This window comes from Hylaeus anthracinus, unplaced genomic scaffold, assembly GCF_026225885.1.
Source record: "Hylaeus anthracinus isolate JK02 unplaced genomic scaffold, UHH_iyHylAnth1.0_haploid 12000, whole genome shotgun sequence".
Lineage (NCBI taxonomy): Eukaryota > Metazoa > Arthropoda > Insecta > Hymenoptera > Colletidae > Hylaeus > Hylaeus anthracinus.
Window position 1 is genome coordinate 10506470 of NW_026534347.1, and position 16082 is coordinate 10522551.

Consider the following 16082-nt stretch of genomic DNA (forward strand, 5'->3'; position numbering starts at 1 on the left):
GTTAATTTCACAAATTGTATTAACTAGTAAATGTTGTTTGGACTATATCTATCTGAGAGACTTCCGAGAATATGTAGAATGTCATTGTTTATAAAAAATAGGTTAATAAATTACAATTTTACACAGATTTTTTGGAAATTGATCAGTGTACGAATACTTTCTACACCCACTGTACATCTTCCCGAAATAAAGACTGTTTAGAAAAATTGGAGGAAAAAAGCGATAAATTTCTAAAATAAGCTGACAATTAACGAAGAACACCTGACGATGTCTAACACGGTCGAGCGTACCTTCCAGCTACTGTGTATTGCGATGAATCGGTGCCTGGTTGTTGCGCTCGATTCGCGAGTCACGACCGATCGATCGGCAATCGAGATCGAGCCGAGAATAAATTCACCGGCAGCTCGGGATTTGCTCGTGCATGGCCAATAAACACGCCCGGTTAATGATTTATCGCGATCTCGCGGCTGACGCACTTAGGTACGTAAGCAGTGTCGGATCTAAACTTACCGAGGCCTGAAACTAATTACTATATATTGCGAGGCTCTTTTTCTTGGAGCGTTTTATGACTGGGAATATTATTGAAAAAAATATATTCATCCTTTGAGCTCCCGTCAGCTCTATCCTCTTATTAAAAAGAATTTTAAGGGTGCAAAGAGTTGTTTAGAACTACTTCATTAATTGACTGCCAGCTTAAGCTAATAAGGAATTACTCAAATGCTTCTTTATTTAAATACTGCGATTAAGTCGCCTGAGTTTTCATTTAATTTTTGAGATACGTAAAAAGCTTTGTGATATCCTTTATGATTGAGAAGCCTAATTTCATTCTGGAAAGATGATAGTTATAGTTATTCTACGATACACTGATACAAAAATCCGACAAAAAACGTGAGATATTTCTTCTTGCTTAAGATGATACTGTGCTTGATGCTAGTTACCGTCAGAACAGAGCCTGACAACATGTGTGAAAGCTTTATCGTTTAATTATTTCTTGTACCCTTCGTCGCATTTCTAATTAATAAATTTGGCTAATCAACCGGTAGTAATCGAAAATGTATCATCTCGCGAAATAAACTTCCTGAGTTCCTTTATCCTTTTTTGGAAAACTCTTTATTTCTATCAACAACAGCGTTTACCTTCTGTATAGGTTCCAAAGCCACTCAACGACTAACGTGTTCAAATCTTAAAGCCTCTTTTGGAAAGCCCTTTTAAAATCCTAACAGCTCCTCACGGGAAATCCTTATAAAATTCTTCAGTTCCTTTTGTAAAATCCTTTATTTTTACCAATAATAATATCTCCCTTCTACGTAGATTCTAAAGACGTCGTTAGTCCCACGCTAGATGCGTCCCTGTACTTAGCCGTACGTACATTCTCTATCAGCGCGTTGAGCTCATACTTTTGTCCCTCTTATTCGTCCATTGCGGTGCCACGGATTGCTGGAGAACGCTTTCTTTCGCGGGACGGGTCGACTCTGAGTCATACTTAAGCATTTGGTGCACCAGGAACCGAGCTGGCCAGCTGGCTTTTATCGAGAACAGGACAACCAGCTCGAGGACTTTTACGCACGGCCGTATTTACGAGCATTACGGTCATCGGTTGTCCTCGCGGAAACGCCATTCCGGATATTAAGCCGTTACCAGCCGCGATGCTCGAGATTGCCGGCCCAACGATAATTACTATCAATCATATTCGCGCGCTCTCTGATCCACGGTAATTAATAACGCGCGAAAGTCGTCCGTTCCAGTTGGAGACAGTGATGATGCCCTTGGCGAGGAGACTTTGTTGCCTCTTCGGTAGACTATGTGCTTGCTTTCACAAATGGGAGATAGAGGTTTTTCTTACAGAGATTTGTTAAATATTAAGAGACATGAAATATGATCGAGACATGAATTTTTTTAAAGATGGAACTACGTTGTCGAAACACTTGGGTAGATCCTCACGTTGGATTATATACTGTACGAAATAGTGACATAGAGGTAACTCGATCTACTTTTTTGAAATTCAAGTATTTAGATAAAATATTTAGAAATACGAAGATGTATGTGTGAGATGAAAATTCAAGAAGATCGATGTTTGAATCCTATTCAACTCGACTTGGCATCGAAACAATATAAGTAAATTAGTTAAATTAAATAGGATGAACCCCTTGATGAAGGTCCTCCTGATAAATTTTTACGTAATTGTAGAGTGAAAAGATTGCTGTAATATCGAGTCGATTTGGAAATCATCCAATTATTATTTGGAGCAAATAAGACATTTCTAATTAATGTCAAGTAAAGTTTGATTAAAATTGAAAATATTCTATTCAACCATATATAGAATTAGACCATATAGATTTATTCTGAACAATACAGAAGTAACTCAATTTTTCAGTCTCTTAAAATCAGAAGTACACACATACACAATGTATTGCCGTTGTAAAGAAAATGGGAATAAGGATTGATCCCAAGTGTTCTAACAAGATTGAATAATTTCTCACGGTGTGACACCTGACCAGACAACCTTCTCGTTGGAATAGAACTACGAAACCATGTTGTCGAAACATTTAACTAAGTGCAAACCAAGAAACATGTGAAATCAATCCGAAAAATTCTAATAAAATGAAACTTTATTCCTGTACGATTAAACAATTTCAAGTATCTAAAAAAGGCCATAAATGCAAATAATCGAAGCGTTCCTCTGATAAAACGTTTGAAAACCCATCACGTAACCGTATATTAAAGCAAAGTCAGTGGACACATCCTCTCCAAGCCCAATAAAATTAAATTTCATTGCGCAATTTCCATCCAAAAGAATCTACCCTATCAAAGACATCGACGCGACAATAGTTACCTAACCACTCTGTATATCTAAGCCTCGTTCACCAGCGCGCCCGTATCAGCTGTATTCCAACAATTTCACTGGATGACGATTAAAAATCGCGAACGACGAACAAGGATACATCTGGGATATACCTAATTCGTTCCACAGCGTGCAGACGGTATCGCCAGCTGTATATCTTCCAGTCAATTGACAAATCGGACTTGAAGTATTCGTATCTCGCGACGTACTCTTTGCGGATAGATACCGCGACACGTTCGCGTCTGGAATCACCGTCCGCTACGACAGAATTTACCCGCGACAGTAAACTTGACGATTATTATATCGCCACGATAACACGGTTTACGCGGTCAACGAAGCAAGCTAAACCGTACCGGTTTCCATTATACGACATTATGGCTCGTTAAATCGAACACGCGGCGTATCTTCCTCTAAATCGCTCGGAAGTTTTCTCTCGGACCATTAGACAATCTTTGCGACGATTTTATGGATTTAGTGGATTTTGATGCACGGGTAAATTTCACTCTCGTCGCGCGGCGTTCGCCAGCCGAAGATAACAGCCCCTGGCTATTACACGATTTCCTTTCTCCGGGGATCCGCGCAGCTGCGACTTCAATTGCGTTTCAGTCTTTCCTCGTCGAGGATCGTCGGATAATTCAGAGTTGATTTTAATCAGTTGCGTTAAGTGGTGGGATTAAAATAAAAAAAAAAAAGGAATGAGATAGGAGTTACCTTTTTGGTTGAAATGATGATTATAGGTAATTGAACGATTTTTGTTGTTGTCGATGACCATTATAAATGAGAGGAATTTATTTTGGTTGCTGATAACAGTTATTGATGAAGGAAACTGTGTTTCAATCGCTCTTAATAAATATAAAATCTATTTGTATATTTAAATATATATTTTATATACGATATTTAAATATTATGATATTTTTGAGTACAAAAAATATTGTTTTAGTTATATTCGAACAAACAAATTTTACAACATAATATGAACGACAGAAATAATTTTCTTTAACATAAATATAGCCCAATAAAAAAAAAAAAGAACAATCATGTTCAAGTATCAAGTTTCACAAAAAACAAGTAAGACAATTAGTATGATGTTCCCTATTAGTATAATACTCGTATCATCCTGTCTTTATTTTCTCCTCACTTGTATTTATGTACTTCTTATAAAGTTTCTATGTGTAATGATTACGAATTAATGTTTAAAAGCAGCCTTTTGTAACTTGTTTTTAAAGATTACGCAACAACGCTTCGTTACAATAAGTACACTTTCTCGTTCTTGTGTAATGAACCGTTATAATGATACCGACGCTGCATTTATGATTACTCTGAAATAAGACAAGAAGAGTACTCTATTTATGGTTTCACTGACTTTCTACGAACACGTATCTGGAACGACCATTTTCACCGGTTCGTTGCATCACACTAACTTACTTTGTGCGTAATTGTAGCGTTTAGAATTGAGGAGGTCAACGGAAAAGAGCCACGTGCCCCGTCTACGTCATTTATAAGATGCAATAGAATATAAATTAATACGACTCTTAGAATCAAGATTTAATGATGGTTTTCACTTACTATGGAAGTTTCAATTTTCAGTTAAAATAACGAAAATGTGCTGACAAATTTTCTGAGGAAACTATTCTTCTTAAAATTTATTCTCCTATGAATTTGTACTGTTGCGAAATCTATGCCCATTTTCCATTGGGTAATTCAATAATCATCTGAGACGAACGTTTATGGTACTTAAGGTCTAATCTGAAAGATTCACATAATATCAAGGTAAGAGTTGTTTCTCGAGGACAACTGAAATTGATCTGCAATGTGACGAGTCACGACTCCGCTATCAGTGCCTTTAGACAAAAATGTCAAAGGGAAGAGATGAGTGGTCCGAAGAGTACTATATTTGTAGGATCATATTTTTTATATAACTGCAAGAGTGCACGTGGATGACGCGACAGCAGATAGGTGGAGAAAATGCGTAAATAACTGTATATTGTTCTTAACGTGAAATCGATGACTGTAGCAGTATCGTACGTTTCAATTATAAATGTGTACCGCTCGAGGGAACGAATTCAGGACAAAAGAACAATAAGAAAAAGTCCACATAAACATACGTTCTACTTGACCTTGTTTCTAAATTGCAGCCATTTTCATATTGTACGAAGTACTCGTGCATTTTCAGATAAACTCCTCGAAATGGCCATCTTCCGTACATAAATACGAAAATGTTCATCAGGATCCTATTATATGATGCGACGAACCTTATCTATTCTCTGTTTCTGATTTCTCGTTAGTCCAGTTTCTCACTAATGCTTTTATCAAAATAATTCTTAATGCTTTCGCCTACGAACGCGAATAAAATTAAACGTGAAATAAGGAATAAGGAAAATTGGGGTGTAAGGAATGAAATGAAAATTTGAGAAAATCGAAGTTTTTAAGCATGAAATTAAAAGTATAGAAGATACTTATTAAGCTATGATTTTAACATTGTCCATTTTAAATTAACCTACAATTGAGAAATTTAGTCTTAAGACTGGATCGAGTATCTTTAAATCTCTAACGCCTGATTCATGGACAAAAGTTAACGAATGCATACATTCTTTTACTTATTAATGAAAAATGTCCAAGGCTCGTTAAAAGTTTCAAGACCCATCGAGACTTGGAGACCCATCAAGACTTTCAAGACCAATCAATACTTCAGAACCGATCAGGACTTTAAAATCGACCAAGCCTTTCGAGACCTTTCGGTATCAAATACTGTTTGAAGCGATTCGAAACTTCACAGTCTTGAAAGTTACGAATCTCTCTCGCGACACATATTCAAACTTCTAACGTTACAAGTGAGCGTCACACGTATGGTAAACTGAGAATGAGAGATGAACAAAATTTTATTTGAATAATTAATAATCTGTTTGTATACTTAATTTTGAAGAGCATTAATATTTCCCATTTTATAAATTGGATCCTCCTTAAAATACATTTAAAGTTGCCTATGGGTTGTTAGTCAATTAGCAAAATTCATATTGAGAAAATAGAAAGAAGAATGGGTGAGAGAAAATTTATACAGGAAGAAAGACATGGTTATTATTTTTATATACATATACTGGCTTGAGTTAGACAACGTTTATGCTTGTAAAGGCTCTACATAAATACAGAACATCCTAATAAGCATGAGAATTCTCTGCATAACTTCAGCTTGGAAAACAGAAGTGCACACAACTGATGAGAAACCTGATAAAAGAAAATGCGCCTATGAATCCACAAAGATGAGAATAGTACATCCCGAGAAGGAGGATTGTTTCCAACGATATACCTGATACTGAATAATTTACACGACAATTTCTGAACCGCAGCCCTTAGTCTCGTATTCTATCCCGAATTCTTCCCTGAAGTGGTGCCTATACGTTATGTACGATACACTCTGTATATTAGAATAAACGTCTAGTTCTTATTCAACCGCTTCAAGCAACCAACTGTAACAGCCAAATGGATACCTTTCCGCTTCCAAAGGGTGAATTTACATGCGACGTTATCAACTATTCATAAAAAGCGACCCGATATACTGCGAGAACTTTTCTTGTCAGAGAGGATATCGAACATTGTCAAGACAAGTGTTCCCGTTTCTACCCAACATGTTCGAAAGCTAAAAATCTCTTGATATTGATCGAGCTTTTTCTGAGCTCTGTACTATTCTTGAGAACTGTACCAGCAATAGGAGACGTAGTTGAGCCAGGAGTATAAACAGCAATTGGAGAAGACCTGTTCAGGCTTTTGTGCCATGAAAAAGAAGTATGGCTGTATGTTTATACTCTTTAGAGATTAATATTTCAGTAAAGTTCAACGATAATTCATATGGCAGTAAAATTATTGTTGAATTTTACTGATATGAGAATTATTAATACATTTTACTATCGTGCTATTTACTAGTATAATGTTACTTATGGCGTTAACATTATTATTCAATTTTAATGTAACTTTCATAATAATGCAATTCATAATAATTATATTACTATGAAAATCATTGGTACACTTGATTATATTATAAGAATTGTTATTGGACTTTTCTGTTTTTGCAGAATAACATTAAAAATTGAAATAATTCCAATATATATTCTCTAAAACCTGTTACGTTTGAACACTTTCACTGACATATGTACATTTCAGCTATTCATGAAATGCTATTCCTAAATTTAGAAATGAAAATTTGGTATTTGCTCCCATAATCAACCGAGGAAACTCTGAAAGCAACATTTCAGAAATCAATTGGATAAAAATTGAGTTAATAGAACGGTCAATGGTTGAAATGTGCAGACATAATGACAAATAAACTGTTCCGTATTGCGTGTGCATGTTGGTAAATTAGAGGTTTGAACCCTACCTGAAACCGTAATAGGTAAGACCTTGATTAGGGATCAAAATTGGTCGATTATAGATGAAATAAACGTTGGTAAAGCATCGTCCTTCGAATTCAGTGTCATCCTTCGCTATTCTAGACCTCATTATCCTAGACCTTCGCCATCCTAGACCTTGGTCGTTTGAATCTACCTAACATGAATCACGCGTGAGGTATAGTCAAAGGAAGCAATATACTGAACTCGTAAATTGGATAGCACGTGAAGATGGAAGTACGTTCGTAACCTTCTACGAGAAAATAAGATCTCAAATTCGCTATAGCTTCAATCTTAAAGCGTACTTTTTTCTATCAGTGTCGAGGCAATTTTCATGATATTTTTTGTTTGCAGTCGAAGCGAGTAAGCCTCAACTTTTTGCGGTTGACATAAACTTTTGAATTTTGTTATTTTTAAATTAAAATTCTTTCAAATTTTCAACTGACCAGCTCAATTTGTTTGCGAGTTACGTACAATATTCCAAGTCACGTCAAGCGGAAGAGTCAATTTGAAATCTTTTTTTATATAATTTAGTAGAAATATTTTGAAGGCCTTAAGCAAGCAAGGGATATTAACAAAAAAATCTATTGATCCAGAAAGAAGAGTGAACGGAAAGATTGATCAGAAACATTTTTCCTGGTTTGACCTACAAGAGTATCGAGTCGATGGATCGCTCGAGTTTGTTCCAAAGAGTTCATTATATCTCTTCCACCCACGATACCAACCATGAACCCTTAAAAATCCTGAAATTACTCGTGGATGGAATATTCAAGTTTCAACAGGAGATCTGGACCCATGATCGTTATAGGTCAGGAAAAAAGTTTATTTGCTTGCAACAATGCATCAATTTGGTAGCATTACTTTTCTGAAGCACCAATTACAAATATCAGTGAAATTATTCTAGTAAATGAGTCCAAACACGACCTTGTTCGAATCACTTTTAATTACATGTTTAAACACATTATCCACTTACATATTATTAAAAAATGTTCCGAATGAGGTCGTGTTTGTACTCATTGTTTCTTTTTTTCGAGAAAACCTTATCAACCTATTGATGACACTCTCACGAAGATACACTGGAAAATATAAGTGTATAGAAGAAAATATAAATAAAGAAGAAACATATTGTCATATGTATTCATATGATTTTCACAATAAACGAGACTGTAATGGCACCATGAAGTAACCCATTTGCATCATACGAAAAAAATGGAAAATTCGTTCTTCTCGCAAAAATTGTTTTGATTGTATTTAAATGAAAATGTTTCGTAATATGAAATTAAAGAGATATGACGAATGCATCTAAATAAATGAATAACATAATCGTAGTTGTTGTCATAACCTCGTTACTACCTCGTTTGAAAAGTGTACATTCCATTTGGTTAATAAAATAATTCAGGCCAAAAATCTACGAAACTTCTGTATACACCCAACACACAAGAAACCTCCAAAATAAAATTTCTAAAAATACGTCAACGCTAACACATTTAATATGCTCTGACGATGCAAATGGGTTAATAGATTATCGGAGAAATATGTGATTAGGGGTAGGAAGACAATTTTGGTCATTTTGTTTATGCAAGTGCCCCCGTGAGGCGTCAGGAGGACGTCGACGAACGGTTACGCGGGGATCGTCGACACGCGAGGCTTTCTTCGCACGCGATGTTTCGGGTCGCGGCATGCATACAAGAAACGCGTGCAGAAAACGTTGAACGCGTGCAGCACGAACCGCGACACGGAGGATCGTTTACGGACGCGGAGGAGCGCTAGTCTGCAGCCTGCAGCAGAAACGGAGCAACTCTGACGCTATCTTTCTCGATCTCATTCGCGACTTTACGCACTTTTTCTCAATTCTTCGCAGCACGGCGACTAAGGTGAACGCTTGGAGAACGTCCATTCAAGTATGCTGGTGATGGTAGCATTGGTAACTTGTGGGAAACATTTTTTTATGTTACGTGGTGAGGCCTCTGGGGAAATTTACTTTTCAGGTGGAGACGAGTGAACATATTTGGGAATTTTTCTGAAAATGGGTTATGTAAATTATACATTGAAATTATATAAAATATTTAAATGCGAACCTCCCGAGAGACAGATTTTAAATGGATTTTTGTTTGGTCTATTTGAATACACGCAAATCAAAGCTATTTTGATCTATGAATCGATTTTGATATAGGAATATGCTGTATCGTATTTCATAGTTTCACCTTTTCTAAAGATGTCTTTAATTTTGCTTAAAATTATTTTGTAATTATCGTACTGAAACCTTGTGAGTCTAAAACGTTTCATTCGATTGAAATATTTGAGATGAATTGTTGAGAAACTTGTTTATTCCCAAACATCGGCTAACATTATTTTTTTCAATTCTAAATATGACAAAAAAGATCCACGCCTCCATGAGACTAGAAAACTTTAGTACCTTCTCACAAGGATGCTTTTATTTTCTACATAGATTAATACTTTTTTATGAAAACTGATAAAAATATTGTTCAAAGAGTGCACTTTTAATATCCATAGAAAACATTTATATTAAATATCTACTATTGTTATAAAAAAAATTCCCAAATATCAACATTCCTATTAGCTTCAATTTCTTACTTTCCAACGTAATCCTCAAATACTTAATCTTTATTTTTATATCCATAAAAAAAATTGTCATATATATCATAGTTTAATGATTTCTTTTTATACTATACTACAAATAATTTAAAACTGGTGTAACATGGACGTTGCAAGTAAGAACAATTAAACAAATATTTTCGTTACGAAAATGATCGTGTTTTATTTGTACAAAAACGATCACGTTTATCTGTACATACATAAAAATTCCTCATTTTAATCTCAAATGACTTACTTTCCATTTATTGTTAGATAAATCTTCACATTAGAAAAAATTCAATGAATACTGCACACTATTAACAAATATTACAACTATAAAAATTCGAGATAAAAATGTATACCTTATAATACAAGTAACATTAATTAAACTCTAAATATTAAACACGTGAAAAACAATTCGCTATCTCCCAAGAAAAAGATTCAAGAGCCCGAAGATGTTAACCCAACAAGCACCTACCACAGAGTACCATAACATTAGAGTAAATGAAAAGTAAAATCATATAAAATCATCGCAAGGCCACGAAAGGGGATACCTTCATCTCGTATCCCCCATGCAAGTTACCAACAAACCACCGCACCACCTATCAAGAGTACAACTTCCTCTGTTCCATCACTTTCATTTTTCCTGACCCTCCCTGTGCATTGATCTCTACTACAATATCACCGTGCTGCGAGTAGCGCGACGCCGATCGAATGATCGCGAAGGACCCAACGCCGCTACCAATTAATCGCCGCGGTGGTCCTCTTCCATCATAGCTGGAACTGATCGTGCGTGAGAACGGAGAAAGTGCGCGGGCTAACGAGATCTTGAGATAATCTCACGTGATCGCCGTGTATCTATTGGCCCGCGGATCGTGACGGTGTCCCGTACGATCCCGACGGGATCACCCGGCGAACGGTGGAAGTTCTGAAAGCCACTGGCCACTGGTTCACACCTTCTCTCCGGACGTCTTCCTCTCCTTTCACTCGGCCAGTCTCCTTCGAACCACGGTAACCTTTTCTCCCGTCGATCACTGGCCCGACCGATCTCACAGAGATACCAGAAACACGCGTGTCACCGATATCCTGGGACCCGGTAGCACGATTCGCGATGATACAACCGACGCGATCAGGACACCTTCGCAGGACGACGCGGATTTCGACGCTCGAGCACCACGACTACGCGCTGGACCACCCCGAAGTCCACGATTCTCTGATTCCCTTCGCCGTATTCTCCCCTGTACTGTGTATACGCCGACGAACCACCACCCACACTCCCCTGGTCCACCCCCCCTGGCCCCACGGCACGTCTCCACGACCCCTAGCCAGCCCGTTATAGTAGGATGCGGGGAGTTACTGGGGTGGGATCAATATGAGGTTGAGCGAACGCGGGAAATTCGCGCGCAGGTCCTTCTCCACCCTCCGCCAGCGATACCACCTACCCCTAACCAAGCCGCCTGTCCTCTCTGCCCACACCCTCTCCCTCTCCTCGTCGCTCTAGTCAGCCTACGCGCAAAACCCTCTACCTATCCTCTTCCCTGTCTGTATTTTCTCCGACTATTTTTGTTTTTTTTTCATCTTTACCGATTGTTACTCGACACTAGCGAAGTATTGCTGTCGAAATTCGTTACTCCCCGCGGTCCCATTTTGTTGCATTTTGGAGGATTCTCGGGGTGCTCTCGCGTGTCGAAAAATTGCTACGAAAATTGGTAACCAAATTCCGTTCGCGAGAGGTGGGAGTATGTTCGCGATTGTTTAGTTCCGTACGTCAGGAGATGTTTGTGGGAGTAGCGTGAATTTTGGTAAATTGAAGTTGTGATTAAAGAGGTATTGGTTATAGGATACTGTGTGCTTTAATGGGTGCATGTGTGGCGTATGGTGGAATTTGTTTGATTGTGTATGTCTGGTGTTGCTTGTAGGAGCTTCGTGAAAATCGCTAAATTGAATTTATGATTGAATTTATGATTATGTATATATGTTTTAATATGTGTACGTTTGGCCTGATTTAGCGTATTCGCGGGAGTTGTTTGGTAGATCACTATGAAATTTGATATAGCGTGCGCGTCTGGATGTGTCTGTTCCCTTTTGTTCAATTTTATACTTTATTATTAGTAGTTTATCAAAATATCAGGTATTTTCAGAGAATTCTGTTTGACATAGTACTCTCATATTTGTTGTAATTACATTTATGGAATGGAAGAAGAATGGAATACGAAATCCTATGTGCGTGTATGTGTATATGTATCTATGTTGGCCTGTGTTTGTTGCACATCTCAGCAACGATTTGTCTAAAACTCAAAAAATCTGTTACCATTAAATTTTCTAAAAAAAATTTAACACAGAAGTGGAAAAATATCGACATATATAAAGGGTCATATTTTCTTCCATAACTCTGTAGATTACCCTTAACCCTCTATGGACCAACTTATTGTTTCTGGAGACAATTTGTAAGACATTTATTTTGACATTTCAGATTAATGTCAACACGTCACCTTGCGAGAAAACTAAAATTATTTGATAAAATATCAATCAGTTAGCATGGAATCTGAAGGTTACACGAGTCCATAGAGGGTTAAAAGAAGGAGTTTTAATTAGTTCTATCGTTTTAAGACCATGAAAATGTTGTGTATTCTAAATAAATGCCAAGAAAATGTTTGTAATAATGCTGGCATTTTTTAAGAGTTCTTTTCTCCACGATCCAGGACGTCTTTTTCTCTCCCACGACGGCTGGCACCACGTCGCGGTTTCTCTTCCTTCCCAACCCCACCCCCGCGAGAGACCTCGCAGCTGCCTCGCTTCCAACCCTCGCCTGAACATCCACGCGTCTCCAACTGCTCGTCGACTTACATCTCTGTCCGTTTTCTACTCTCCAGTGAAGACTCTCCCCGTGCGTGTAGGGGATGCTTCTTTTTCGACGATTCTTGGCCCCCCTCCCGGGAGAGGCTTGCAGGAAAATTGCGTTATCAAAGCGTTCCGTCGGCCCGACGACGTAAGAGGGACGTCTCGGACGAATGATTTCGGCGATATTGATTTCTCGGCGGCCCTCGACGTCGACTCGTTTTTCTTATTTCTCCAGGAGTTTTCGGCTGCTTTTGTCCGGCAAACTTTGCTCGCTTTCCGAAACAAACGGGAAAGAGTATCGTTCGTCGGATGAGACGAAGGATCTCGATTAGCGGCAGTGTTTCCCAAAGTGGGGAACGCGGAAGAAAATTTGTTCCTTTGTTATCATTTTGGTGGAAAGGATAAAGACCTTTTGGTACAACATAAAAATTCGTTCTGCCTGCTTTCTTAAAGTCGTGTACGATTTGCTTTTTCGTATAATTATGATTTTTATTGAATTTAATTGGACTAGATTATAAATATGTGCCGAATGAAGATGGAACGACTTTAAAATAACTTTAGAAATTTTCTTCATTAATTAACTTATTTAACTAGATATTTTTGGAATATTAAGGAATTTAAGAATGAAAAGAATTGATTTTTCATTTTTGTATGAACTCTGAATAAAATTTTCTTTTACATTTTTTCCCATCTTCACTTCAGACATACACCCTGGTTCGATTAACAAATTAAATTCTGTATTGTGAAGATGGATTTTACATGTGAAACTGAAGAAAATACTGTCTAGTAGAAAGATACGAAATTGTAGTAAACCAAAGTGGACGATACGTTTAATTAATCGTTGACAGAAGCTTTTGTTAATTAACCGAAAACTGTATGCTTGCGAGATGACCTATGACAACCTATGACCTGACCTTTTGTTGATGTTAAATATTAATAATTATGATAAATACCTGTGATGAGATATTTCTTTGAAAATTAACTGTGGATTCGTTTGTGTTGAGCGACTTACCTGAAAGAAAAAAGAAAAATAGAGTTAGTAACAAAATACAAGAATTTTGGATTCGATTAAGACAAAAGTAGAGAATCCCTTTGAAAAGTACATAGTTTTTCAATGTGATTCTTTGTAAATATTAAATTATCAAGCAACGCTTGCGTTGAGTTTGACAAACAATGGTAGACGTATAAGACAAAACAGTCGTCATAAATTCAACGTTTTATTCAGATTTTAAACATAATTAATACGTACTCTCGGGTACACGAGATCGAGGTTAAAGGGAAGAGTCCTTTCCTCGCCATCATGAGCGACCCGAGTCAATTAAATTCGAAAGAGTTGCAATTAAATAAAGGAAACGTATATTGACAACCCTCTGGCATTAAGAGTGAACTACGAACTTTACGACTCAACGAGACCACCAACGTGTTTTCTGTCTGAAGTAGTTCTGTACTCAGGAACGTTCAAACGAAGGTAAATTAGATTTACTCCATTACCACCCACGCGGTTATGGAAGTCATTCCTTGAAAATCCTCATTGAATATCACGGCAGTAAAATTCCAAGTCAAACTGTACATGGCGAGTTATTCTGATACTAATGGTTTGCTAACTCTGGCGATGATTTCGACGGTTTATCGAAAGTCAGTCGAACTTACCGAGTGGAATTTAAATTTCAAATATTTTTACGAGTCGTATAAGCAATGTCTATTTCAAAAATTAAAGTAGAGATATAAATATTCAAAATGCTTGTCACATAATATTTAAAAGCAAATAATATATGAACACGAAGCATTAAATATCGTAATTAAAAACCACAGGACATTTACAAACAAAAAAATTATTTTGATGGCAGAAACTCAATGATTAATCATTTGCACCTAATATTTAAAATGTATACAATTATACACCCTCTCCCAAAATCATTCTTTCCAAACTTTAAGAATTCTAAACAACAAAATTATATATACACTGAAATGAATAATTATAATTAATTTCCTATTGAAATATGCTTAAGAAATGCATTCTGTGTATAGACCAAGTAACTTACATATCTATTAAAAGTATATTAACATAATCAACTTTTAACCGGTAAGTTTCTACCATGGGGGAGGTGATAGATGGAAGAGGCTGACAAAAATTCGTGCAAGTTTAAACGGTGATCCTTTCAGGTACACTTTTGATAATCACTCCCTCGCCTAATGTTCCTCAACCGGGGACCTTCTTTCGTGGCAGTTCCCTCGGAGAATAAATGAGCCCTTCCGGACCCGCGAACGATGTCGGCGACGATGAGATTCGAGTGGCGAATTGGAATTCAGCCAGAAGAACGTAAATGAATGACGTCACCTCGGTGGGCTGAGCCACTACCGCCACGACCCTCGTAATTATTATAGCAAACAAGACTAGGGCGAGCATGGTCGAAGCCCGTGGAATACCACCGCCACAGATGAATTTACAATGCCTGCCATCCTGTAATCGATGCGATAGATAAACAGGTTGCGAGTGAGCATCTGCTGCCAGACTGATTGTCGCAACTAGCGAATCGGATGGAAATAAATCTCCTAAACGTTAGAATGGTGTGATCCATAGTTTAGTCCCAGCTATGGTATTTAAATAGTACTGTATTCTATTAATATAAAATTAAAAGACCTGTATGTTTGTGATTACCTCGTAACGCCTCCTATTTATATCCAATTGAGGTGTAATTTTGTTTGGGGGACTCTTAATAATCTATTGAGAAGCATAATCTATTTAATTAATATGAACATTAATTTTCAAAAAATAAAACACTAGTGAATATCTCTATTAATATAAAATATAACAGATCTGGGTGTTTGTAATTTTTTTATAACTCCTGCTATTTCTGTCAAATCCAGATGAAATTTTGTTCAGTTGTCCTGCATGTTCTATTTCAAAATATAAACTATTTAATTTGTAGAAGTATTAATTATAAAGCAGGCTATAGCCCTTTAAATTAATTTTAAGAGTTCCCAATAGAACACCTTCTGAATTATGCAACCCCTGTGTTATGGAGTTCAAATGTCATAGAAAATTAAAAATCCTAGCTTCGTTTTACCTGTGCCTGAGTAAAAACCTCCATAAAATTTAGGTAAAGCCTCAATCTGTCAAATAAAAAGCTTAACTGGAAGCGAGGCACCATTGCGTCATAGTTGACTAAGGAATATTCTAACGAATTTGAATATCATATAATACAAATCTCGGGACACGACATTTTTTCGTTGGCATTCGATACACACTTCATCGAGTACTTCACGTAGAATAAAATCGCGTGGCCGTCTGGGGTTTAACAAGTGTCGTTCGTCGTACGTGAGTGAGAAATGGGCCGCGTGTGTGTTTTATGCGCGGATGCCACGAAGCGAGTGAAGTTTTACGATTCCCGTTTCATCGATCACCGTACGACCGAAATAATTGC

At 37.1% G+C, this 16082-nt stretch overlaps 1 protein-coding gene and 1 long non-coding RNA gene across 2 annotated transcripts in view; both read right to left on the reverse strand.

Annotated features, from left to right (window-relative positions):
• Window positions 1-11942, reverse strand: part of LOC128890442 (uncharacterized) — a 33664-nt gene extending 21722 nt beyond the window's left edge. Inside the window, exon 1 of the long non-coding RNA XR_008460613.1 lies at window positions 10773-11942. This is a non-coding gene — a long non-coding RNA (uncharacterized LOC128890442). The remainder of the gene's footprint in view (window positions 1-10772) is intronic.
• The window catches only part of LOC128890403 (dual specificity tyrosine-phosphorylation-regulated kinase 2-like), a 410245-nt gene that overhangs the window by 232977 nt on the left and 161186 nt on the right, over window positions 1-16082 (reverse strand). The gene's annotated exons all lie outside the window — the stretch shown is intronic.